The 25818-nt window shown below is 44.8% G+C and overlaps 1 long non-coding RNA gene across 1 annotated transcript; it reads right to left on the minus strand.

Annotated features, from left to right (window-relative positions):
* Positions 1 to 214: 214 nt before the first annotated feature.
* Positions 215 to 5897, minus strand: LOC122942412. The gene is made up of 3 exons (XR_006390548.1): positions 5832 to 5897; positions 5480 to 5581; positions 215 to 397 (listed from the first exon to the last, which is right to left on the minus strand). It is a non-coding gene; the product is annotated as an uncharacterized LOC122942412 (long non-coding RNA).
* Between the last annotated feature and the right edge of the window lie 19921 nt (positions 5898 to 25818).

Consider the following 25818-nt stretch of genomic DNA (forward strand, 5'->3'; position numbering starts at 1 on the left):
CTCTTCACCAGCTTCCACGACAAGCCATTCCTAGCGAACAGCCTCCCGTGACACTGGATTTGAGCATGGGGAAGTCAGATGATCTTTCCCTAACTGGCGTTGACATTATATGGGGGGACTGGAGGTCATCAGTGCCCCTGATTTTCTGGATCGAAGTTTTCATACAATTTTTCCATATTCTTTTGAGTCATGATCAACAGTCACACAAGGGAAAACCAGTCTCAACACTTCCTTGAAATCAATCCAATTATGCTTTCCTTTGAGCTTCACTGTGCTTGTGGTCAACAACACTCGGAATGGACCATCAAACCAGGGTTTTAGGACTTTCCTAGCGTGTCTTTTACTACCACCCAATCTCCAGACACAAGTGGGTGGGTTCCTGGTACTTTATCAAAACCTGGAAGTGAAGCAAAAACTTGAAAATGTACTTTAGTCAAATGCTTGTACAAAACTGATCACATAATCTGTCAGACAACCATGTTGCATCTGAAGCTGCTGTGGGAAATAAAATCCTATCCTAGGGGCTGACCCAAAAAGGACCTTATAGGGACAAAAGCCTGTCTCACGGTTGGGCGTATATCTTACTAAAAGAGGGCTACCAGCAGGCACTCTATTAAGGCTTTTTGAATCTTTAACTTAGCGTCCCGTTCAGTTCCTTTTTCCTACTCTACTGCTGCTTTGTGGATGGTACGAAGCATGTAAGGCCTGTCCTACACCCAAAACCTTCATCATCTCCTGCATCGCTTCACCTGTGAAGTGAATACCTGTGTCACTTTCAATTATCTAAAGTACCTGCACACAACTTCAGCCATAATCTTCTTTACTTCTTTTGGCACGGTTTTGGCCATCCTGAAAACAAGTCATCACATATCAATACATACTCATACATGCCCACCTTGGGTAGTAGAAGGTAGTCTGAAAACGTTGAAACAGATACAAAAAGCAAGACGTGTTTCTTGGGTACCTTAACCACCTTGCCCATGTTGTTCTGGGCACAAATCATTTATCATTGAGTATGTCTGACTGTTACAGTGCTGAACCCTGGGGTGTACCATATGCTACGTACTAAATCACACATAGCAGTTTTTGTCTGGTGCATCACTCCATGGGTTGCCTATGGCATCATGGAGTAGAGGGACCTGGGAAGGCAAAGTTTCCCTTCTTATTTGTAGTCCCCCCTTTTCCATCCACCAGTCCCTTTCCTCCTTCACCATCTGGTTCTGTAAGGTCTTAAGAACTTTCGGGAGACAGGAGGAGTTATTTCAGGGACCTGAACTGTGGCCACTTAAGACAGGGGTCTGCTTAGGTAATTTGGCAGCCATTTTTGCCACCTGATCTGCCGTGGCTTTCCCCTTTGCCTCCTCTGCATCTGTTTACAGTGGCCTTTCCTTTCGTTGCCATCATCACCTCTCATGTTAGTGACAAGAGGGCTTCCATCAGAGACCTCACTGCTTCCCCATTTTCAATGGGTTTACCTGAAGCGATCAAGGAGTCTATGGCTTTCCATATGGGCCCATAGTCATGGGCTATCCCAAAAGCACACCTGGAATCAGTGTAAATGTTGGCTGTTTTCCATCTGCATATCTGCAAGCCATCTTCAGAGTCTTTTAGCTCCACTTCTTGAGCAGACATGTGTGGTAGTTCACATTTAATCACCACTGCCCAACCTGTGTAGTACCTGCCATCCTGGCCATACCTCGATCCATCCACAAAGAGCACATGATCTAGATTACCTAATGGCTGATTTACCAAATCCCACTACCTCTTGTGACATCATCTGCAAACAGTCAGGAGCCATTTCCTTTGCATCTGGAAGCAAAGTTTAAAGTGCGGTGCCCTAACTCTTCCCTCCCCCCTTGATCCAGAGGCAATAGGGTGGCTGGGTCCAAAGTATTACACCTTTGGAGAGCAACATTGTCAGGCAACAAAATGGAACACTGCATTCTCAAATAACGGGCAACAAAACAATGATTTGGATTGTACGTTCATGAGGATAGATGTAATATCACCATCACTTTATGGTTCAGAACGATCTCAGAGCTTTCATCAAGCATAGCTAGTACAACTACTACAGCTCTGATGCAGAAAGGGGCACCTCTGGCCACGGGATCTTGGTTAGGGGCAAATCTAATATGGATGGTTTCTGTTGGAAAGGGAGCGTACTACTTTCCCATCCACTTCTACCCAAAGACTGGTGTCCTTGGAGAGTAAATCAGGGGTGGCCATGTTTGCTGTGCACAACTGTCTTGGCTGCTCCAGTATCAATCAAAAACGGGACTACTTCTTTTATCACCCAGAATGAGGAATATCATTGGGCCAGACTGAATCTGCTAAAAATGTTTAAAAGTAGAGCTGATACTGGATTTCCTGTTTCCTAATCTTGATCTAACTCCCCCCCCCCCACACCTGTCTTTGTGTTCTCCTTATGACAAAAAACATGGGTGTCTGTGGGGACGGACAGTGATCCGGGCATGGTCAACATAGAATACAATCCTCTCGTGTGGTGTGGACAAGGAGTACCAAACACAGCACAACACTCTCTCTTCTGGGATCTGGAACTCTGCAGGCCCATCTCCCAGGACCATTATAGGGTGGCAGACTTACTTTTTCCTAATTTCAATGAGGCGTTTGACATCAGGGCTGAAGAAATGCCAAAGGAACACTATCTATGGTTGGCACCACTGAACCACCCAATGCTGCTTGATGTTACTCTGCATTTTGGCTTACAGAAGTATCCAACTTTTCCTATTGCGGAATTAATAGACTGGAAAAACAGGACTTCCCATCTTCCATGGGAGTGTCTTATAACTAGGGGATGGTCACAAGGGCTGTCGTCTGTAACGTCCACCCCTATCCATCTCCCTCCGCTCTGAGTCATCTAAGTACACCCCTTTCAGTCGGACGCTGTGGTCCTCCTTTTGTCCGTCAGTAGTGTGCCAGCTGTCCATAAGAACAGAGCTCTGATGTGAAGCACAACACTTAACATGTAACACGTAACTTCAAACATTCAAACAAACAGATCTGACAATACAGACATGAACACACAAAGGTCCCATAAGAAACTTTTCATTGACTTCAATTTAAAAAAAATTTACAGCTCAATCAACAATAAAAATTTACAGCTCAATCAACAATAAAAATAAAATAAAAAATCTTCTAAATAAAATAAAATCCTCAATGCGCATATTATTTAAAAAACAAATATCGTACTCCATACGCATTCACATTTTCATGTACTCATTTTCGCAAACAGCTCATAACCACACCCTTATACATAAAATATGAATTACATTCACAGATGGACTGACCCATTTAAACAGCAGTATTTCAGACTGATGCACACAAAACAGATGAGTAAAGAGGCACCTTTAACCCTTTCCTCCACAGACAAAGGATTCACCCTCCCCTCTGGTTGGCTCAAATCTGACTATCACGTCTGACTAGTCAGCTGGGACTCCCCGCACGTCTTCCCCTCTCCAGGGGTCAGGCGGGCTCCGCACGCATCTTCCTGGGGGTTAGGTCAGGTGAAGAATATCTCCGCAGTCTTCCCTTTCTAAGGATCATATGGCTCCACGCGTCTTCCTGAGGTCAGGTCAGGTGGAGAATATCTCTGCAGTCTTCCCTTATCTAAGGTTCATACGGCTCCACGCGTCTTCCTGGCCAGGTCAGCCGGAGTTTACTTTGTCCCACACTCCAGCGCTACAGCGCCCCCTTCCAAACCAGGAGGTTACTGTCCCCTCCCTTTGTCTGTGGTCTTACTGTCCATGCTCAATTCACTCCTCGGACCATACTGACACAGATAAACACATATACACACCAGAGTGATCTAACAATTCAGATTATGGTTCTATGGACCCCAGGCTTTCAGCATATTAGCCGACTACTATACTTACATGGGTACCACCTCACAGCAGACTAAGCCAACACGAAGTGACGAACTAAATGGCAGTAAGGCGGGTAAGAGTATTCTTACCGTTCTATTAAAGCCGACCATCTCCTCTCTGCCGTTTGTCAAGTCCTGGGGCCTCTTGTGTGTCGGCTGTTGATGCTCCCATCGCCTTGGGGTCCCATCTGGGGTGCCATTTGTTAAAGTAACCCTAAATTAGAGCATTTGAGATGCACTCTGGTGCTCCAAATTAATGTACCCCCAAGGGGTTAATATCCACGCGTGGTTGAGAGACTGGACACTGACACAGAAGTTGGTCAAAGCAATCTCTAATTTATTACAGAAAGTAAGTGGTATATGTATCTTCAGAAAAGGGCAGTACTTTCTGAGGCCCAGGCATTATTTCATTGGCTCAAAAGGAAGAAGAGATAAGAGAGAGGAGATAACACCCTGGCTTCTGCGCACTGGGCACTACTTTGGAATGTGAACTAATGTAAACATCTGGTTATTGTCGCCATTTTGTAATGGCGTTTATCCTAACAATAATACTACATACGTCATATGTGACACTTCAAGGTGGTGCTTCTCTATAGGCAGTGTATACATATCATCAAGTCATATGATTGGCTTGGCTTATGCATTCCTCCACAATCTATACACCTGTACAAAGATGAGAAAACAGAACCTTCCCACAGCACAGCTCTTTGCACCCCCCCCCCCCCCCTCTTCCCAGGGGAATAGCTAGAAACGACTGGGCCCCATAGCAAAAAAAAATTATGCCCCCCCCCCTTTAAATAATGCAGCTGTGCCTGCCAGGCTTGAGCAGGAGGTATATGTGTGAATATGGATTAGGGAAGATGCTGAGATCACTGTGAGGTACAGCCGGATCTCAGCATCTTCCCTATTCACACATATACCTGCTCAAGCCTGGCAGGCGCAGCTGCATTATTTAATAGTGTGGTGTGGTAATGGTTAATGGCATTTTGGCGACGAAGAAACAGCCACCTAGGCTACTTTCACACTTGCGGCAGTGTGATCCGGCAGGCAGTGCCGTCATCGGAACTGCCCGCCAGATCCGCTGATTTTGATGTGACTGAAAGCATTTGTGAGATGGATCCAGATGCGGATCCGTCTCACAAATGTATTGCAAGAACGGATCCGTCTTGTATTTATTTTCACATTTTTACCGGTCTGCGCATGCGCAGGCCGGAAGGACAGATCCGACACTAATATATTCCTATGGGGAAAAATGCCTGATCCGTCCTTTTGGGCCCTTGGGCGATAAAGTCTCAGTGGGCCCCCTTACATAGTGATAACTCTCTGAGTATAGATAATGTAGATATCACCTGCAGCCCTATGTAACAACACAGATAACACAGTACTGGCTATCTGAGTACAGAAAATTTAGTAGTGTTACCTGCAGTCCTATGTAAAACTACAGATAACACTAGAGCTGATAATGTGGTAGTGTTACATGCAGTCCTATGTAAAAACCACAGATAACGCTAGAACTGATAATGTGGTAGTGTTACCTGCATTCCTAGGTAAAACCACAGATAACACTAGTGTAGATCGTGTGGTAGTGTTACCTACGTCCTTAATGTGCCTCCCTGTGCCTCTCCCATGGGACTCCATGCTGGCGGCGCTGCCTCCTCTTCCATCTTCTTCTTGCCCCACAAAGAACGTCTGATGCAGCTGTGTCAAGACATAGGAACACTGTGGGCATGGTGATGGTGACACACACAGGGAGAGACACACAGACACACACACACAGGTGACAGACACACACACACACACACGTGACAGAAACACACACAGGGAAAGGGACAGACACATACATATGGACAGACACTTATACGATGGCGAGATCGTCACAGCACCTGCTGTGTATGGGGCAGGCTCACCTGGACAAAAGAAGGAAAAAAAAAAAAAAAAGGACCTTAACTAGCTTACTAGTTTGAAGACAGGCCAGCAGCAGGCAGGACAGGAAGCAACTCTGCAGTGATGGTAGAAAGGCAGGAGTAGCCTCACGTAGTGGTCACCCTCTGGTAGTGGCGTCGCTAGAGGGGGGCGAGGGGGGGCAATTGCCCCCCCTATGTTGTCCCTTGCCCCCCCGGGTGCCCCCCCGCTGATTCCCCCGAGTGAATACTAATGAGCGCTTCCATTATGGAAGCGCTCATTAGTACCGAAGGACCAGGAAGTGGTGAACGCTCTGTACTCACCACTTCCTGGTCCTCGGCTGTCGGCTGTGCAGGGCTGCGCACAGCGTGAGGGCGCTCTGTGACCTCACGCTGTGCGCGCCAGTTTAGAGCACAGTCGACTGAGGAGAAAATGGCAGGCGGCGTCCGTCCAGGAACAGGAGAGGTAAGTGTTTTTATTTTTTATTTTATAAAAAATGTGGCTGCTGGGGGCATTATGGGGGCTAATAGGAGGCATATAAGGGCTAATTGGAGCCATATGGGGCATTTGGAGGCATATTTGGGGGCTAATAGGAGGCATATGGGGGCTATTTGGGGGCTAATTGGAGGCATATATGGGGGCTAATTGGAGGCATATTTGGGGCTAATTGGAGGCATATTTGGGGCTAATTGGAGGCATATTTGGGGCTAATAGGAGGCATATGGGGCTGATAGGAGGCATATGGGGGCTAATTGGAGGCATATTTGGGGCTAATTGGAGGCATATGGGGCTAATAGGAGGCATATGGGGCTGATAGGAGGCATATGGGGGCTAATTGGAGGCATATGGGGGCTAATTGGAGGCATATGGGGGCCTATGGGGCTAATAGGAGGCATATGGGGGCTAATTGGAGGCATATGGGGGCTAATTGGAGGCATATGGGGGCATATGGGGCTAATTGGAGGCATATGGGGCTAATTGGAGGCATATGGGGGCTAATTGGAGGCATATGGGGGCATATGGGGGCTAATAGGAGGCATATGGGGGCTAATAGGAGGCATATGGGGGCTAATTGGAGGCATATGGGGGCTAATTGGAGGCAAATGGGGGCATATGGGGCTAATAGGAGGCATATGGGGTAATAGGAGGCATATGGGGGCTAATAGGAGGCATATGGGGGCTAATAGGAGGCATATGGGGGCTAATTGGAGGCATATGGGGGCTAATTGGAGGCAAATGGGGGCATATGGGGCTAATAGGAGGCATATGGGGCTAATAGGAGGCATATGGGGCTAATAGGAGGCATATGGGGTAATAGGAGGCATATGGGGGCTGATAGGAGGCATATGGGGGCTAATAGGAGGCATATGGGGGCTAATAGGGGGCATATGGGGGCTAATAGGAGGCATATGGGGGCTAATTGGAGGCATATCGGGGCTAATTGGAGTCATATGGGGGCATATGGGGCTAATAGGAGGCATATGGGGGCTAATAGGAGGCATATGGGGGCTAATAGGAGGCATATAGGGGCTAATAGGAGGCATATGGGGGCTAATAGGAGGCATATGGGGGCTAATTGGAGGCATATGGGGGCTAATTGGAGGCATATGGGGGCATATGGGGGCTAATAGGAGGCATATGGGGGCTAATTGGAGGCATATGGGGGCTAATTGGAGGCATATGGGGGCTAATAGGAGGCATATGGGGGCTAATTGGAGGCATATGGGGGCTAATAAGAGGCATAATGGGGCTAATAAGAGGCATAATGGGGGCTAATGAGGCATAAGGGCTGATATGGGGGCTAATGAGGCATAAGGGCTGATATGGGGGCTAATGAGGCATAAGGGCTGATATGGGAGCTAATGAGGCATAAGGGCTGATATGGGGGCTGATATGAGAGGCATAATGAGGGCTAATGAGAGGCATAATGTGTCATCCACAGATGCCCCCATAACAGTGTGTCTTCCACAGATCCACCATAACAGTGTGCCTGTGCACTGACGAGAGACAGAAAGAAGGGGAAAGAATACGTGGATGCAAGCAGAGGACGGCACAGCAGACGACTGAGTAGCTTCTTTTGTAAGTAAATTGCTTTATTATAACTGTATCCCTGCATATCGCAATTCACTCGTATTTTGTAATCTTATTGATATATACTTATTTTGTTTGTGCCCCCCCATTTTTGACTGTGGTATCTTTGTGCCCCCCCTATATATTGTTCCTAGAGTCGCCACTGCCCTCTGGTGATCACACAAGAACGTGGGGCATGTCAGGAGCACGGAGGACTGCAGAAGGAGGAGGCAATGATCAGGCTATTTTCCTGGGACCTGGCCCCTCCTTCTGCAAGTCTCACTCAAGGCTGAGGCTCCCGAGATCTTTTCCCTGGCTGTGTGAGGAGGCGTAGGAGGAAATAATCTTTCCTGCCCTGCGGCGCTGGTGCCTGGCTCCGCCTCCGGATGACATCACCACAGGTCCTCCACTCACAGTCTTTAGTATCCCCTATGGGCTCCGCCTCCACACTAAACTCCGCCCCTCTTGTAATTGTTCACATGACTGTGACATCCTCGCAGGTCCTTCACACTAGTCTACGGCAGACCAGCTCACAGAGTGGCCAACCCACAGGTACGCCCCCGTTCCGGCCCCCTCTCCACCATCTACCTCATCTTCTGCTTGTGCGGCAGTGCACCACGGGCCCCCGCCTGCTCCAGTCCTGACCTGACAGTACCTACTCCTTCCTTGGCTTCCCCCCAGCCAGGCCCGAGCCGCGGACCGCCCAAGCTCCGCCCATTACACTGGGCGGGCGTTTGGGCCTGGCTGCCTGTCTGTGTTAATAAAAAATAAAAAATAATAATGCCATACAGTAACCGGATAAAATGGTATGAGAGGGCATAATGCAGGGAATGACTAGGGGCACTGTACAGGGTGTGGTAAGAGGGCACAATGCAGGGTATAAGGGGGCACAGTATAGGGTGGGGGGCATAGTCATGTGACCCTGTGACATTAGAAGGTCCTTATGGTGAATGCTGTTTAGACACCACCATAATGAGAGGCAGAGGAGTGAGACAGGGGCCCGGGGCCCTGGATGGACAGGAGGGGTGAACACAGCAAGTAGGTGGAAGGGGCTCTGAGGGGGATTCATACAAGAAGTAGTGGCAGGAGGTCTGTGCAGGCAGCAATAGGAGATAGGAGGGTGGAACAGGAGCTCTGGATACATGAGGGAGGTAAGGAGAGAAGGGGATCCATGAGGATGAGATAGGACAGGATATGGGGGGGGGGGGGGGCAGGTGCCATGGAGGCAAACGCCTTAATGAGGCAGTAAAACAACTAAATAGTATGAAGCTGCTGGTCTACAGCATCCAGCAGCAGCTTGAAGAGTTCCCTGACATCCCTCTAACCCTTCTCACAACCGTCACAGTGCAGACTCACTCACAGACTGTCTGCATCTCTTCCCACTTCTGCTCCGCTGGGGTCTCTTGCCTTCTCAGGCAGCACGTCCTGTGTAGGGGGGCATGTCTGAAACTTGTAAGGTAAGGCTACTTTCACACTTGCGGCAGAGGATTCTGGCAGGCAGTTCCTTCGCCAGAACTGCCTGCCGTATCCGTCAAAACGTATGCAAACTGATGGCATTTTAAGACTGATCAGGATCCTGATCCGTCTTAAAAATGCATTGAAATTCCGGATCCGTCTTTTCAGTGTGGGACAGCGGCAGCCGGACTCTGCATGCTGCTGAAAAAGGCTTTCATGTGACTTAACTCCCTGCGCTCCAGCAATAAACGCTTCCATTTGTATTGATGAAAGTGCTCATAGCAGCGCAGCGGGCCCCGGCACTTGCTAAGAACGCCCAGCTAGTTTACAGCTCCCCCCACCCAGCTAGTCACATAGACATTCCCCTATCTTTGCCTTTACACGACCATGGACATAACCTCACAGGAAATAAGAAAGAGCTGCATGGACATGGTCATGTGACCACAGCCCACAACGGAAGACAGGAGCAATAAAAGGAAAAACAAATACAGCAACCTTCAAAAATTTTAAGGATGTTGATGGAAACTGAACAACTCCTTTAAGACAGTCTCTCAGGCGACTCCTTCAATGCTTGTGATTTTTCCCAAAGTAAAACATATCACAGATTTACTGTCTTGTCTAGTAAACAGAACATTGTACAATGTGAGGTCGGTGCACGGACCTGAAAACTGGCAGGAAGCTGTCATTACCATCCCTCCAGAGCCGTCTCTTATGCACCTGTCATCTGAGCTGAGCTGCCACTGACAGCACCAAGACTCCAAGCACCAAGGGAAAATGCGCTTATTAATCTCTAGGCGCCGCGTCTGATATATGAGAGGTAAGTGGCAGACTCACTGTGACATGGAGAAGTTACTCTGAATCAAACTTTGTCTCAAGTCAGTTTAATATGGCGTCTAAGATCCAATATTGCTTCAGCTGTCCTGTTACTACATGTTCTGGTAGTGCGTGCTGTGTTTCTTGCTGTGTGTCTTCCAGCTTTACTATACTCTTCGTGTAGATATGTCCTAGAAGAAGCAGACATTTTTAGTTGCTGTGGAACTATTATTAAAGGCTATGGACACCTTTGGGGACTTTTTTAAACTAATTTAATTTTACTCATTTGGGGCTAAAAATCATTTTTTTTATTGGTCTTTATTAAAAATATTGAGCCCTTCTGTCACAAAGGGTTAACAGTTTTTCTAGCTGTATGCATCCTACTTTCACTTTGTGTCTGTCATCTAATAACCCTTATCTCTAATTTACTAAGGGGTCATAAACACTAACTTTAGCCACATTCTTATCAGTAAGATAAGGATTGAGGTTTGATAAGAGTTTATAAGGTCTGAGAGCAGAGATACTGAGCCCCTCAACTGTCTGACAGAGCAGAGAAAATTCTGAGAATCTCAGCTCTGTACAGAGAAAAGTACTCCATATCTTTAATAAAGACCAATTGCAAAAAATGATTTTTAGCTATAACGAGTACAATGCACTAATAAAACAAAAATTGCACCCAAAGGTATACATAACCTTTACGTCACAGAGTCACACAGACTTCTGAGAAATGCACAGTCCTTGCTGTCTCCTCTCCACTGTTAGGCCCCTTTCACACGGGCGAGTATTCCGCGCAGATGCGATGCGTGAGTTGAACGCATTGCACCCACACTGAATACTGACCCATTCATTTTTTATGGGGCTGTTCACATGAGCGGTGATTTTCACGCATCACTTATGCGTTGCGTGAAAATCGCAGCATGCTCCTTTTTGTGCGTTGCGGTGCGATAATCCACGCAACGCAGGCCCCATAGAAATAAATGGGGTTGCGTGAAAATCACAAGCATCCGCAAGCAAGTGCGGATGCAGTGCGATTTTCACGCACGGTTGCTAGGAGACGATCGGGATGGAGACCCGATCATTACTATACAGAATGCATAGTCAAATTGCGCTGGAAGGGTTAAAAAAAAAATAAAGAAAAATTTAACTCACCTTAATCCACTTGCTCGCGTAGCCCGGCATCCTCTTCTGTCTTCATCTGAGCTTTGTGCAGTAACAAGGACCTTTGGTGACGTCACAGTCATCACATGATCCATCACCATGGTAAAAGATCATGTGATGGATCATGTGATGACTGTGACGTCACCAAAGGTCCTTAGTACTGCACAAAGCTCAGATGAAGACAGAAGAGGATGTCGGGCTATGCGAGCAAGTGGATTAAGGTGAGTTAATTATTTTCTAAATTTTTTTTAACTCTTCCAGCGCAATTTGACTATGCATTCTGTATTCAGATTGCTATTATTTTCCCTTATAACCATGTTATAAGGGAAAATAATACAATCTACAGAACATCGATCCCCGTTCGGGTTAGGGTACCAAACATGCGCGATTTTTGTCACGCGAGTGCAAAACGCATTACAATGTTTTGCACTCACACAGAAAAATTGCGGGTGTTCCCTCAACGCACCTGCACGTTTTCCCGCAACGCCCGTGTGAAAGGGGCCTTAGGGTCCATTCACACATCCGTTGTTTCTTTCCTGATCTGTTTCGTTTTTTGCGGAACAGATCCTGACCAGATCTTTACCCATTCATTTTCAATGGGTCCTGAAAAAAAATCTGACATTGTGCTATCCGATTTTTTTCAGGACCCATTGAAAATGAATGGGTAAAGATCTGGTCAGGATCTGTTCCGCAAAAAACGGAACAGATCAGGAAAGAAACAACGGACGTGTGAATGGACCCTTATACTGTATTCAATGCTGTGTCTGATCTCTGTCAGGAAAAGAAAATTATTTCCACCATTTGGTGGTCCCAGTGCATGCTCACAGTACCACCAAACCCTTGAATTATTTGAAAATTAGCATCACATATTAACAGTCAGCTACAATACAAATCTAGAAAAGAAGATGTGGAAATGTATCAAGCCCTGCATTCCAGAATTCTGGCTTCAAAAATAAAAAAATAAAAAAATAGGGCTTTTAAATTTTGGGGACACTTACCCAAACTTTTTTAGATTTTTTTTTTTTTAAAGTTTTTACACCATCACTCCAGTATTAAGAATTGGGCTGGAATGTAGGAGTGGTTAGCTCTGTTAATTAGTTTCATTCCAAATTTATCAGCTGAGATTGTTTAACCCGTAGAGGACCCACGCCGTAAATGTACGGCGCAGATGTCCGTGACTTAAGGACCAGCGCCGTACATGTACGGCAGTGATCGGGTGGGTCCAGGAGATGCGCCCGCCCGATCTGTGGCAGGGGTCCGGCAGTCACTGATAGCCGGACCCCTGCTGCATGCGCCGGCATCGGTGAAATCACAGATGCCGGCGCATTAACCCTTGATGTGATGCAGTCAGCGCTGACCGCGGCACGTGCAATGTCCTTGCAGGTATTGGAGCTGCCATCGAGTCCCCGTGCTGCTGTGACAGTGACCCGATGGCAGGAAAGGCAGCCCGATGCCTTCTTTAGGCATCGTGGCTGCCTTTCGGGAGAGCTTGTGAGATCCAACTCCCTGGATCTCAGAGGCAAACAGACTCTGAGAATCAGACCCCCAAAACTTGAAGTCCTAGAGTGGGAAAAGAAATAAAGTGTAAAAAAAAAAAAAAAGGTTAAAAAAATAAAGTTTTACAAAAAAATAAGTTTCAAGTAAAAAAAAAAGAGAAGCAGCCTTTTCCCAAAATAAAGTAAAAGTAGATAAATTAGGTAGATAAAAAGAAAAGTAGATAAATTAGGTATCGCCATGTCCGTATCGACCGGCTCTATAAAAATATCACATGACCTAACCCTTCAAATGAACACCATCAAAAAAAAAAAAAAAAAAACGGTGCTAAAAAAAAAGCGATCAAAAAGGCATATGCCCCCAAAATAGTACCATTCTAACTGTCACCTCATCCTGCAAAAAATTATACTCTAACTAAGACAATCGACAAAAAAAAAAAAAAAAAAAACTATGGCTCTCAGACTATGAAGACACTAAAACATGATTTTTATGGTTTAAAAAATGCTGTTATTGTTAAAACTTAAGTATGTAAAAAAAAGTATACATATTAGGTATCGCCGCACCCGTAACAACCTGCTCTATAAAAATACCACACAAACTAACCCCTCAGGTGAACACCGTAAAAAAGAAAAACTGTATCAAAAAAGCCATTATTTGTCACCTTACAAAAGTGTAATAGCAAGCGATAAAAAAATCATATGCACCCTAAATTGTACTAATTTGGGGTGCACCTCATCCTGCAAAAAAATAACACCCTAAGACAATCACCCCAAAACTGAAAAAAATGGCTTTCAGACTATGAAGACACTAAGGCTGAGTTCACACGGGCGAGTATTCCGCGCGGGTGCAATGCAGGAGATGAATCTGGACCCATTCATTTCTATGGGGCTGTGCACATGAGCGGTGATTTTCACGCATCACTTATGCGTTGCGTGTAAATCGCAGCATGCTCTATATTGTGCGTTTATCACGCAGGCCCCATAGAAGTGAATGAGGCTGCGTGAAAATCGCAAGCATCCGAAAGCAAGTGCGGATGCGATGTGATTTTCATGCACGGTTGCTAGGAGATGATCGGGATGGAGACCCGATCATTATTATTTTCCCTTATAACATGGTTATAACCGAAAATAATAGCATTCTGAATACAGAATGCATCGTACAATAGCGCTGGAGGGATTAAAAAAATATAAAAAAATAAACTCACCTTAATCCACTTGCTTGCGCAGCCCGGCTTCTCTTCTGTCTTCTTTTTTGCTGTGTGCAGGAAAAGGACCTGTGGTGACGTCACTCCGGTCATCACATGGTCCGTCACATGATCTTTTACCATGGTGATGGATCATGTGATGGACCATGTGATGACGGAATGACGTCACCACAGGTCCTTTTCCTGTACACAGCAAAAAAGAAGACAGAAGAGAAGCCGGCTGCGCGAGCAAGTGGATTAAGGTGAGTTTAATTTAAAAAAAAATAATAATTTTTAAACCCCTCCAGCGCTATTGTACTATGCATTCTGTATTCAGAATGCTATTATTTTCCCTTATAACCATGTGCGCGAGCAGGTCTGAAACAAATGCGGTTACCGGGAGCAGGCAGTTCCGAGAACAGCTGCCAGGGGCCTTCATCAGGCTGTTCTCAGTACTGCCTGCTCCCAGTGACTGCATTTGTTTCAGACCAGCTCGCGCACAGGCACAGGTAAGGACTTACCTGTGCATCGCCGGACTTGTGAGTTAAGTCCGGTGAACTGGCCATCACTGCTTGAGGGGTGTAGTTTCTAAAATGGAGTCATTTTTGGGTGGTTTCTATTATGTAAGCATCACAAAGTGACTTCAGACCTGAACTGGTCCTTAAAAAGGACTCAATTTTACCACTGTCATAAAGTACGGAAGCCACCTTGACGCCTGGTAGATGGGTCCGACACACATTTGATCAAATATGTGCGCTAAGAGCTTCCATTTACTCATTTATAGTAGGTATTATACCACTTTTATTTAAAATGATCCCCATTTCTTAGCTCTAATGTTTGTATGTATAATGGTGTGCAGCCATTTTCTTTTTTTATCAATCATGTTTGCTTTATGGATAGGCACCTGTGATTCTGAAGGTTCTATTAGGTGCACCCCTGCAATGCAGACTCCTGCAAAACTGCCTACAGGGACAGAATTTCAATTTTTTTTTTAGCTTGTACATGTGAATTTTGCTTCAAACTGGTTTCTGTTTTGCTTGATTTATTTATTCGGCGCATATGAGCAGGGAGAAAGTCATCAATCTTAGTAAGCCTCATTCATATGTCCGTGCTCAAATCCGTGAGCCGGTGGTCAGTGATGCATCCGTAAAGCTGTCCGTGAAGGATCTGTGTTGGGTTTGTGTGTCCATTTTCTGCTGTCCATGTTGTATCCGTGTTTCACTGACACTAAACAGCTGAATTTTTTTCCCCAAAGAATCTCTTCTTAATGATCCGTGAAAGGCTATATGCACACGACCGTATGTGTTTTGCGGTCCGCAAAAAAAATGGATGACGTTCCATTTTTTTTTGAGAATCCGTTTTTTTTGCGGATCAATTGTAATAATGCCTATCCTTGTCCACAAACTATAAAAAAAAATAGGACATGCACAATTTTTTTTGCGGAGGAACGGGCATACTGATACGGACAGCACACGGTGTGCTGTCCGCGCTTTTTTCCGGACCCATTGAAATGAATGGGGCCGCATCCTATCCGCAAAAAAAAAATGGAACTGACACGGAAACAAACAACATTCGTGTGCATGTAGCCAAACTCAGATGCAACACGGATGGCATCCGTGTTGCATCCGTGGTTTTCACGGACCTATAGACTATAATTGACGTGATGGATCCATGAACACAGACAAAATAGAGCATGCATCCGTGCTAAAAACACTGACTCACGGACTGTGCTAAAACACTGATGTCTGAATACACACATTAAAATGAATAGGGACGTGTGCTGTCTGTGGAGAACACGTACAGCACACGTCCGTGAAACACTGATGTGTGAATGAGGCCTAAAGACCAAGCATGTATTGGTAGGAAATGAGCCAAAATCTTACACAGCACTTAGGCCTCCTGCACACGGCCATTTTTTTCCCCCGTTTACTGGCCGTTTTTTGCGTTCCGTATACGGAACCATTCATTTCAATGGTTCCGCAAAAAAAACCGAATGTAGTCCGTATGCATTCCGTTTCCGTATTTCCGTTTTTCTGTTCCGTTTTAACATAGAACATGTCCTATTATTGCCCGCAAATCACGGTCCGTGGCTCCTTTCAAGTCAATGGATCCGCAAAAAAACCGGAACACATACGGAAATGCATCCGTATGTCTTCCGTTTCCGTTCCGTTTTTTCCTGAACCATCTATTGAAAATGTTATGGCCAGCCCAATTTTATCTATGTAATTACTGTATACTGTATATGCCATACGGAAAAACGGAATGGAAAAACTGAAACACAACGGAAACAAAAAACGGAACAACGGATCCATGAAAAACGGACCGCAAAACACTGAAAAAGCCATACGGTCGTGTGCAATAGGCCTCACAGTGGATATAGAAAGTCTACACACCCCTGTTAAAATGTCAGGTTTCTGTGATGCAATTTTTTTTTTACAAGATAAATCATTTCTGAATGTTTTCCACCTTTAATGTGACCTATAAACTGTACAACTCAATTGAAAAACAAAGCAAAATCTTTTAGGTGGAGGGAAGAAAACAAACAAAAAAAATAATGTGGTTGCATAAGTATGCACACCCTCTTATAACTGGGCTGTAGCGGTGTTCAGAATTAAGCAATCACATTCAAAATCATGTTACATAGGAGTCAGCATACACCTGCCATCATTTACAGAGCCTCTGATCAACCCCAAATAAAGTTCAGCTGCTCTAGTTGGTCTTTCCTGAAGTTTTCTTAGTCGCATCCCACAGCAAAAGCCATGGTCCACAGAGAGCTGCCAAAGCATCAGAGGGATCTCATTGTTAAAAGGTATCAGTCAGGAGAAGGGTACAAAAGAATTTCCAAGGCATTAGATATACCATGGAACACAGTGAAGATAGTCATCATCAAGTGGAGAAAATATGGCACAACAGTGACATTACCAAAAACTGGACGTCCCTCCAAAATTGATGAAAAGACGAGAAGAAAACTGGTCTGGGAGGCTGCTAAATAGAATCTTTGCTTCTGCAGTATGTAGTCTGACTCTGTTAGTCCAGGGAACTATATTTCCTGGCTTCAGAGGCTCCAAGCTTCTGCCTCCACATCCAGCAGAGCTGAAGGTGCTCTAGCTGGCTTGGGCATAGCACGTCCGGCAGGGATGTGCACCTGCTCCCTTCCCCTAGAAGGGGGTATGCTAAACTGACTCCTCACTAGCTAGACTCTTCCCTTCCCTAGAGAGAGGGTTAGAATGGAAAGAAGGGTTCACAAGTGTAGCTCTGCCATGCTTGCTTCCACCCTCTGGTGAACCAGGCAAATTACATGATAACATAACAGTTGCAAAATAGGAAATGCACATTGTGAAAGACTTGGAAATAAATGCACAGGATGACACTGGGTTAACCATAGAAGATTGTAGTGAGGTGCAGAAGTGGTAATGCCACTCTGGGGCGTTACACATCCGGTTGGATATGGGCATAGTCACTTGTACCTCTCCAGCCAATGACTGGCCTCAGTGGTGATGTGGCCACAAGCAGCATTTCACCGCTAAAGCCAGTCATTTGCTGGAGAGGTGCTCCGGGACCAGAAGATGGAGACAGCGAGGTCAGCATCGAGCAGGAAAGTAGGAACCATATAATATATATATATATATATATATATATATTTGCCACATAATTTGTCCACAAAAGGTCCATAAAAGACCTTCGGGGACACAGACTTTTTTTTTGGCACTATTTCCACTGTAGGTGGAACATCCAAAGGAGCCCCAGTTACAGGGAATACCAGCCTGCTGGGGAAGGGGGCCTTGTACAGGGCAGAGCTGGTGAGGTTCTGCAGTCCTCTGCCTCTGAGACACCCACACAGCGCGACGCTCAACTGTGTGAGGAGAAGGCAGAAGCGCTGATACACTGCTTCTGCCTTCTCCTCGGGTCTCGGGGACCTGTCCTGCTACAGTGTAGGAGCAGGAGCTATAATGCTCCATCATGCGGTGCTGCGGGCAGAAACACAGCTGATCGCACGATCAGCTGTTTCTGTCCAGGAGGACGGGGGTCGCAAACCTTGGCTCTGGGGGCTGCATGCTGCCCGCAGGGTGTGCATCCCTGGTTTAGATCGAAGCATATTCATGTGTTAGAATGGCCCAGTCAAAGTCCAGACCTAAATCTCATTGATAATCTGTGGTAAGACTTGAAAATTGCTATTCACAGATGTTCTCCATCCAATCTGACTGAGCCTGGGCTATTTTACAGAGAAGAAACAGGGGGTTAGTCTGCACATCCCATGCCCAGGTGCACACGGCCATGGCTAGAAACACAGAGAAAAAAACCCACAATGCAACAGCACTCTGCAAACCAAATAAACTACAATAATGCCATAGTAATGGAACATGTTCTGGTGCTAAAGCTTATTTTGTAAACTTGAGATTCTTGGCAAATACATTTTGTACAAAATTATTTGGGCCCGTCTGCCACATGTCAAGGCGATCTCTGCAAGACGGGTTCCTAACACTAAATACTACCTGTTATGTGCCATAACGGCCACCATAAAATTCAGGGAGTGCAGGTTCCACATGCATGCTGGGTCCACTCTGCTTTTTATCATTTTTTGGTGACAAAATGGCCTCCATTAAATTTATGGGATGCAGGTACCAACATGCATGCTGAGCCCACTCTATACCTCTCCTGATGCCAAAAGGCTTGCAGGGGGAGCAGGCTACAGCTTTAGGGCACACAAACGTATTTTCTTTCCGCTCACGTTCCGTTTTTTTGTTGTTGGGCGGACCGTATATGGAACCATTCACTTTAATGTGGCTGTAGAAAATACAGAAGTTACTCCGTGTGCATTCCGTTTCAGTTTGTCCGCATGGCCGTTTTGCAAAAAAGTAGTGCATGTCCTATTATTGTCCGCAAATCACGGTCCGAGGCCCCATTCAAGTCAATGTGTCTGCAAAATCAGAATGCAGACGGAACACATCTGTATTTTGCAGATCCATAGTGTAGAAATGCTATGCCCAGCCCATATTGCTTATGCGTTTGGTGATTAATAAGTTACATTTTGTACAAAAACAGTATTTGCCGAGAATCTCTAATTTACAATATAAGCGTAGCATCAGCACCAGAACATGTTCTATTACTATGGCATTTTTGTACTTTATTTGGTTTGCAGAGTGCTGTTGCATTGTGGGTTTTTCTTTGTATTTTACAGAGACGAATGGGCAAAATATTCAGCCTCTAGATGTGCAAAGCTGGTAGAGACAAACCCCAAATGACTTGCAGCTGTAATTGTAGGACCACCTTTTGCTGCAAAGTATTGACTGAGGGGGGCTGAAAACAAATGCACGCCACACTTTCCAGATTTTTATTTATTAAAAATTTTGAAAACTATCATTTTCTTTTCACTTCACATTTAAGTTTGTGGGTGTAACGTGACAAAATGTGGAAAAGGTCAAGGGGTATGAATACTTTTTCAAGGCACTGTAGATCCTCAAGCAACAGCTCTCTTCTAATTCTGACATTTGTCAATTGCATTTAGAATATTTTCAGGTAAGAAATGAATAAAAGTAAATTCTAAATACAATGCATCTTTAGGCACAGATGACGCATAATTCGGTAGTAATGTTATCTGATCCTGCAGCTTGTCCTCAGGTCTTCTGCTGTGATGGAAGACCCCAGTCCTTAGTTCTTGGTGCTCAGAAGATATGTTCCTTGGGCTGACAGACCTGAGATTGACGTAATTTTCCTCCATTCTCAAATCAGACAGTCCTGGGAACATTTCTCAAGTGACGGTGGTGGTCGCAGGAGGCAGGAAATGGACCAAAGGCAATGACACAAGATATACGGTATGTTCTAGAAAAAAGCAAGAGGGATGGAGGTGAACATAAAATCTCACTTTTTATTTCCAGACATAGCACCATGCTTTTCCATGGGCTGTGTGCGGTATTACAGCTCAGCCGTCTTCATTTAAATGTTTTTCTAATCTTGGAAACTCAAATTAATTTTCTATAACAAATATACATTATAAAACCCCTTTAATCTTCCATCACTGAGGAATGGTGCTTATTATATTGGATATAAATCTCAAAGGATGGAGAATATAAAATACTACCACAAAATCCGTAAATGTTGCAAAACCATAATGTAAGACATTTATCAAGACTGGTGATTTCTTCCCTGGTCTTGATTCCCCTTGTAAAGCTGGAGAGTGCGCCAATTTTATGCAGAGACCGGGCCCTTCATAGCATCCTTGCCGTGCAACAGATGCCTGCAGCTGCCATAGAGTTCTGTCGTAATTCGCACTAGGAAGCTAGTGTTAAAGATGGGTGAATTTTATTCTATATTTTGTAAATCTAGGATTGTAATGAGTTAACTTTTTCTACTTCCAAGTGCCCACCCACCCCCCTCTTTGTTTCAAGACTGGAAAGGAGAGAGAGGGGGGGCAAAGAGCTGTGCTGTGGGAAGTGTCTGATTTCTCATCTTTTACATGTGTTCCATAGAGTGTCAGGCATTGCCTTATGCATGAACAGGTGGAATGCGTAAGCCAATCATATGGCTTGATGATATGTATATATTATTCACTGCCTATAGAGAAGCACCTCTTTAAAGTGTCACATATGACGTAGGCAGTATTCTTGTTAGAATAAACTCCATTACAAAATGGCGATGGTAACCAGATGTTTACATTAGTTCACATTCCAAAGTGGTACTCACTGCGCAGATGTTGAAGTGTTATCTCTGTTTCTCTTATCACTTTTTCCTTTTTGACCAATGAAACAATGTTTTAGCCTCAGAGAGGACTGCCCTCTTCTGAAGATTCATAAACGCTTAGTCCATGTAATAAAGTTAGAGATTGCTTTGACCAACTTCTGTGTCAGTGTCCAGTCTCTCAGCCACGCGTGGATATTAACCCCTGGGGGGGGTACATTGATCTGGAACACCAGAGTGTATCTAAAATGCCCTAATTTAGGGTGGTTTTGACACTAGCATAAAGCAAGATAAATGTGACGGCCCTGCACAGAAAAGTGGCGAAAAGGGAAAAAGTGGCAAATTTTGTTGCGCAACCATATTTTTCTTTTTGAAGCCACTAACGTGATGGAAATCGCATAATAAATGTACAGATATACCCTTATTTACTTGTTTATAACAAAGCTGAAAATTTTCAGGAATTAAAAAAAAATTGTCTTTTGTATAGTTTTTTTTGTTTAGTCTTATATGTATAATATTATAATGGATAGCTGGAAGTTAATAATAAAAAAAAATGACAAAATTTAAAACAATAATAAGAAAACCATAAAAGTTTACATAAAGTACCTATGATACCCCTAACATCTATGTTCCACATTTACAAAGGGCTCATTCACATGACCGTATGGTCGCTGTGCCCGTGTCACGGACTTGAATGGGTCCGCGATCCGCAATATACAGCAAAAGACAGGACATGTCATAACTTTTGAGGTGCAGAAGCACGGACCCGAAAGGCCATGGAAGGGCTTCCTATCTGTGCCTCTGCATGGCAAAAGATAGGATATGTCCTATCTTTTACTGTATCTTGCGGATCGCGAAGCCAATCAAGTGAATGGGTCCGCATGCGCAGCACGGAGTTCACACAGCTGGTGCCCGTGTATTGCAGACCCACTGTTTGCGGTCCGCAACACGGGCACGGCGACCAGTCGTGTGAATGAACCCCAACTGTAAAGGTAGCTGGGCCAAAATTAATTAAAGGTGCGTAATAAATTTGGCGCCTTTTCATCTGACAGGAAATTGAGTCTATGGCTTCCATGAGCTGGTGTATTGGAAAGAAGAGTTGCAAATGTATTGCTAAAATGTACCTTTGAGACATTTTAAAGGCACATCTAACACCAAAACCTGTAAATTAAGGTGGGACCAGGATGGTGTTCATTTTCACCCATTATCTTTAGCACATTTAGCATATTTGTCATTGTCACATGTTTATCATGAGGCTTCATCCCACTAATGATGATCGGCTGTTATACCTCTGGGACTAGACCACATACGACTTGAAAAAGGTCAGTCATAGACCGAATCGTTGTGCGATATTACTGTAACCATTTTGAACACTATGAGGGGATTTATCATCTCCCTTGTGCCTGAAAAGTAACGTTAAAAAGTTGCAAACTATAGGGGACATTTACTAAGACCGGCAAGTTAGACGCCAGTTTATTCCATGTCCGCTTGCACTTGATGAGACTAAGTTATGCAGAGGCATTGGTGTCTACATAACTAACGCTGGGTTCACGCTCTGTATGCGCGATTGTACCGGCGTTTGCAATCGCGCATACAGAGACAAGCGAACACCCATTGTCGCGCGTTCCCGAAAGTCTATGTACGGGAATGCGCGACAAGACGCCCCAAAGACGCTCATGTACTTCTTGGGGCGTCGGGTGTTTTACAGCGCGATCGTACGCACTGTAAAACGCCCAGGTGAGAACCATTCCCATAGGGAAGCATTGGTTTCTCCTTGTTGAGCGTTTTACAGCGCGTAGGAACGCGCTGTAAAACGCTCAGGTGTGAACCCAGCCTTAGGCTTTTTCATGGCAGCCGTGCCACTTGCTTGAATCTATGCCAGAACCCTTGTCGGCATAGATTTAAGTCATTTTCTATGCCAAAACCAGTTATAGAAAATGATGAATAAGATGGCCCGGCCGGCCCTCCCCTGGTCAGGCCATGCCTCCTTTTTCTGCCACCTCGGAAAAGTGGCGTGATCGGGGAAAAGTCGCAGATTCAGCTGCAAATCCCCTTTGCAACCAAATCTGCGACAAAAGTACAACAAAAATTGGCATACTTGCCATAATAAATGACCCCCTATGTGTTTGGGACTTTTTCAAACATAGTCGTATTTCCCATTTTGTATACCACCCACCAAATAAGACAGAAATCTGTGCCGCTGTCGTACATTTCTGGTTATTAGCACGGACTATTAGAGGATGCGCCTAATTTATGACAAGGCATTCACCTTGTCATAAATTAAGAGTATCCTCTAGTAGCGCAGAGGATATCAAGAGTGGCGCAGAAAGCGCTGGTCATGATATATTTTCTCCTATAAGGGCTTGTTCACACGACCGTTGCCCCTCCGTGCCCCTGCTGTGGACCGCAAATCACAGTCCGCAATGCACAGGCACCGGCAGTGGGGCTGCCGCATGCAGATTCACTTGAATGGGCTCCGCGATCTGTCCGTTCCGCGAAAAGATAGAGCAAGTTCTATCTTTTGCAGTGTGGAGGCACGGAATGGAACCCACTGAAGCACTCCGTAGTGCTTTCGTAAGGTTCCGTTCCGTTCCTCACCGCATCTCCGGATCCATTCATGTATATTCGTGTATACGACCATATGGCTTTTTCAGTGTTTTGCGGTCCGTTTTTCACGGATCCTTTGTTACGTTTTTTGTTTCCGTTGTGTTTTTGTTTTGTTTTTCCGTATGGCATATACAGTAATTACATAGAAAAAAATTGGGCTGAGCATAACATTTTCAATAGATGGTTCCGCAAAAACTGAACGGATACGGAGTACATTCCGTATGTGTTTCTTTTTTTTTGCAGACCTATTGACTTGAATGGAGCGACGGAAAGGGATTTGAGGGCAATAGGACATTTTCTATCTTTCAACGGAATGGAAAAATGGAAATACGGAAACGCAATGCATACGGAGTACATTCAGTTTTTTTTTGCGGAACCATTAGAATGAATTGTTCCGTATACAGAAAGCAAAAAACGGCCTGTAAATGGAAAAAAAACAAAAACGGTCGTGTGCAGGAGGCCTAAGGGTCCATTCACACATCTGTGTGTGTTTTGCGGATCCATGGATCCGCAAAACACGGACACCGGCAGCGTGTGTTCCGCACATCGCTGGCACTAATAGAATATGCCTATTCTTTTCCGCTGACAATAATAGCGCATGTTCTATTTTTTTCGGGAACGCATTTCCAGATTGGGGCCACACATTGTGCGGCCCCATAAAAATGAATGGGTCCGCAATTCCGTTCTGCAAAATGTGGAATGGAATTGCGGATGTGTGAATGGAGCCTTAGGGTCCATGCACACAAGCGTGTGTGCCTCGTGCCCATATGCAAACAGTGGATTCACAATACATGGGCACCAGTCGTGTGCACTTCGTGGTGCGGATGCGCACCCATAGACTTCAACGGGTCCGCAATCCTCAAGATACGGAGTGCTGCGGAGCGGAGGCATGGATTGGAAGTCCATGGAAGCACTATAGAACGCTTCTGTGGGATTTCGCTCCATGCCTTCGGACCGAAATCCCACAGAACATGTCCTATTTTTTTTGTGGTGTGGACCGTCTGCAGATAGCAGACCCTCCGCATCTGCAAACGGGGTGCACATGGACCCGGGGCACACACGCTCGTGTGCATGAGCCCTTAGTTTCACGGGCTCTGTGCTAGGTCTGACCTTTCATGTCCACCAGTTGTATGATCAATATATTCACCCATTCATCTGAATTGGGTCTGCAGAAATTCATGTGCTAAAATTAAATGAGCTAATTTTGTGAATGTAGCTAATGTGCATCTAAATTTTAGATATAAATTTTTAACACCACTGTATATAAAGAAGGGGGTGTCAAATTTACAGTGTGATAGAGCGCTGATATAAGGTGTATTCAAAGATCTCAGAGAAAAGGTCATAGGATCCCAACATATTAACTCCTTCCTGTCGCTGCGATTTTCAGGCTTTTTTTTTCCATTTTTGTATTTTACTCCCTGCCACCCCCGAGCTATAAGTTTTATTTTTTTCCAATGACGTAGCCATATGAGAGCTTGTTTTTTGCTGGACAAGTTGTATATTCTAATGGCGCCATTTAATAGTGCATACAATGTAGGGGGAAGCTGGATTTTTTTTTCCAAATAAAGTAGAATTGGAAAAAATAACACAGTTTTATGGATTTATTTTTTTACATTGTTCCCTATGCTGTAATACTGACATGTTAAATTCATTCTGTGGGTCATTATTACAAGTACAAGTATAAAACACAAGAAAAAGCTATAAAAATGTTAAAAAAAAAATATTTTTTTTCTCTGCATTGCCATATTCTGACCCCCATAACTGTTTAAAGGGAACCTGTCACCTGGATTTTGGGTATAGAGCTGAGGACATGGGTTGCTAGATGGCCGCTAGCACATCCGCAATACCCAGTCCCCATAGCTCTGTGTGCTTTTATTGTGTAAAATTGATACATATGCAAATTAACATAAAAGAGTAATATCTTACTTGTGTGACCAGAGAAGAGTTATATTTTCAAGCTCTGACTCATCTCAGGTTAATTTGCATATGTATCAAATCGGTTTTTATACACAATAAAAGCACACAGAGCTATGGGGACTGGGTATTGCAGGTGTGCTAGCGGCCATCTAGCAACCCATGTCCTCAGCTCTATACCTAAAATCCAGGTGACAGGTTCCCTTAACCCTGGGTTCAGACCTGAGCGTTCTGAAACGAGCGCTCTGTATGCGCGATTGTACCGGCGTTTACAATCGCGCATACAGAGACAGGCGAACACACATTGTCGCGCGTTCCCGAATATCTATGTATGGAAACGCGCGACAAAACGCCCCAAAAAAGCTCAAGAACTTGTTTGAGCGTCGGGCGTTTTACAGCCCAGGTGAGAACCATTCCCATAGGGAAGCATTGGTTTCTCCTTGTTGAGCGTTTTACAGCGCGTAGGAATGCGCTGTAAAACGCTCAGGTGTGAACTTAGGGTTAAAGTTTATGGCTACATAGCTGTGTGAGGGCTCATTTTTTGTGAAGAGATCTGTACATTTTATTGCTCCCATTTTGAGGTGTAAATTTCTTTTTCATCACTATTAAATTTTTTGGCTAAGGGGAAACGACAAAATAAAATGGCAAATTGGCCATTTACATT

This window comes from Bufo gargarizans, chromosome 6, assembly GCF_014858855.1.
Source record: "Bufo gargarizans isolate SCDJY-AF-19 chromosome 6, ASM1485885v1, whole genome shotgun sequence".
NCBI classification, from domain to species: domain Eukaryota; kingdom Metazoa; phylum Chordata; class Amphibia; order Anura; family Bufonidae; genus Bufo; species Bufo gargarizans.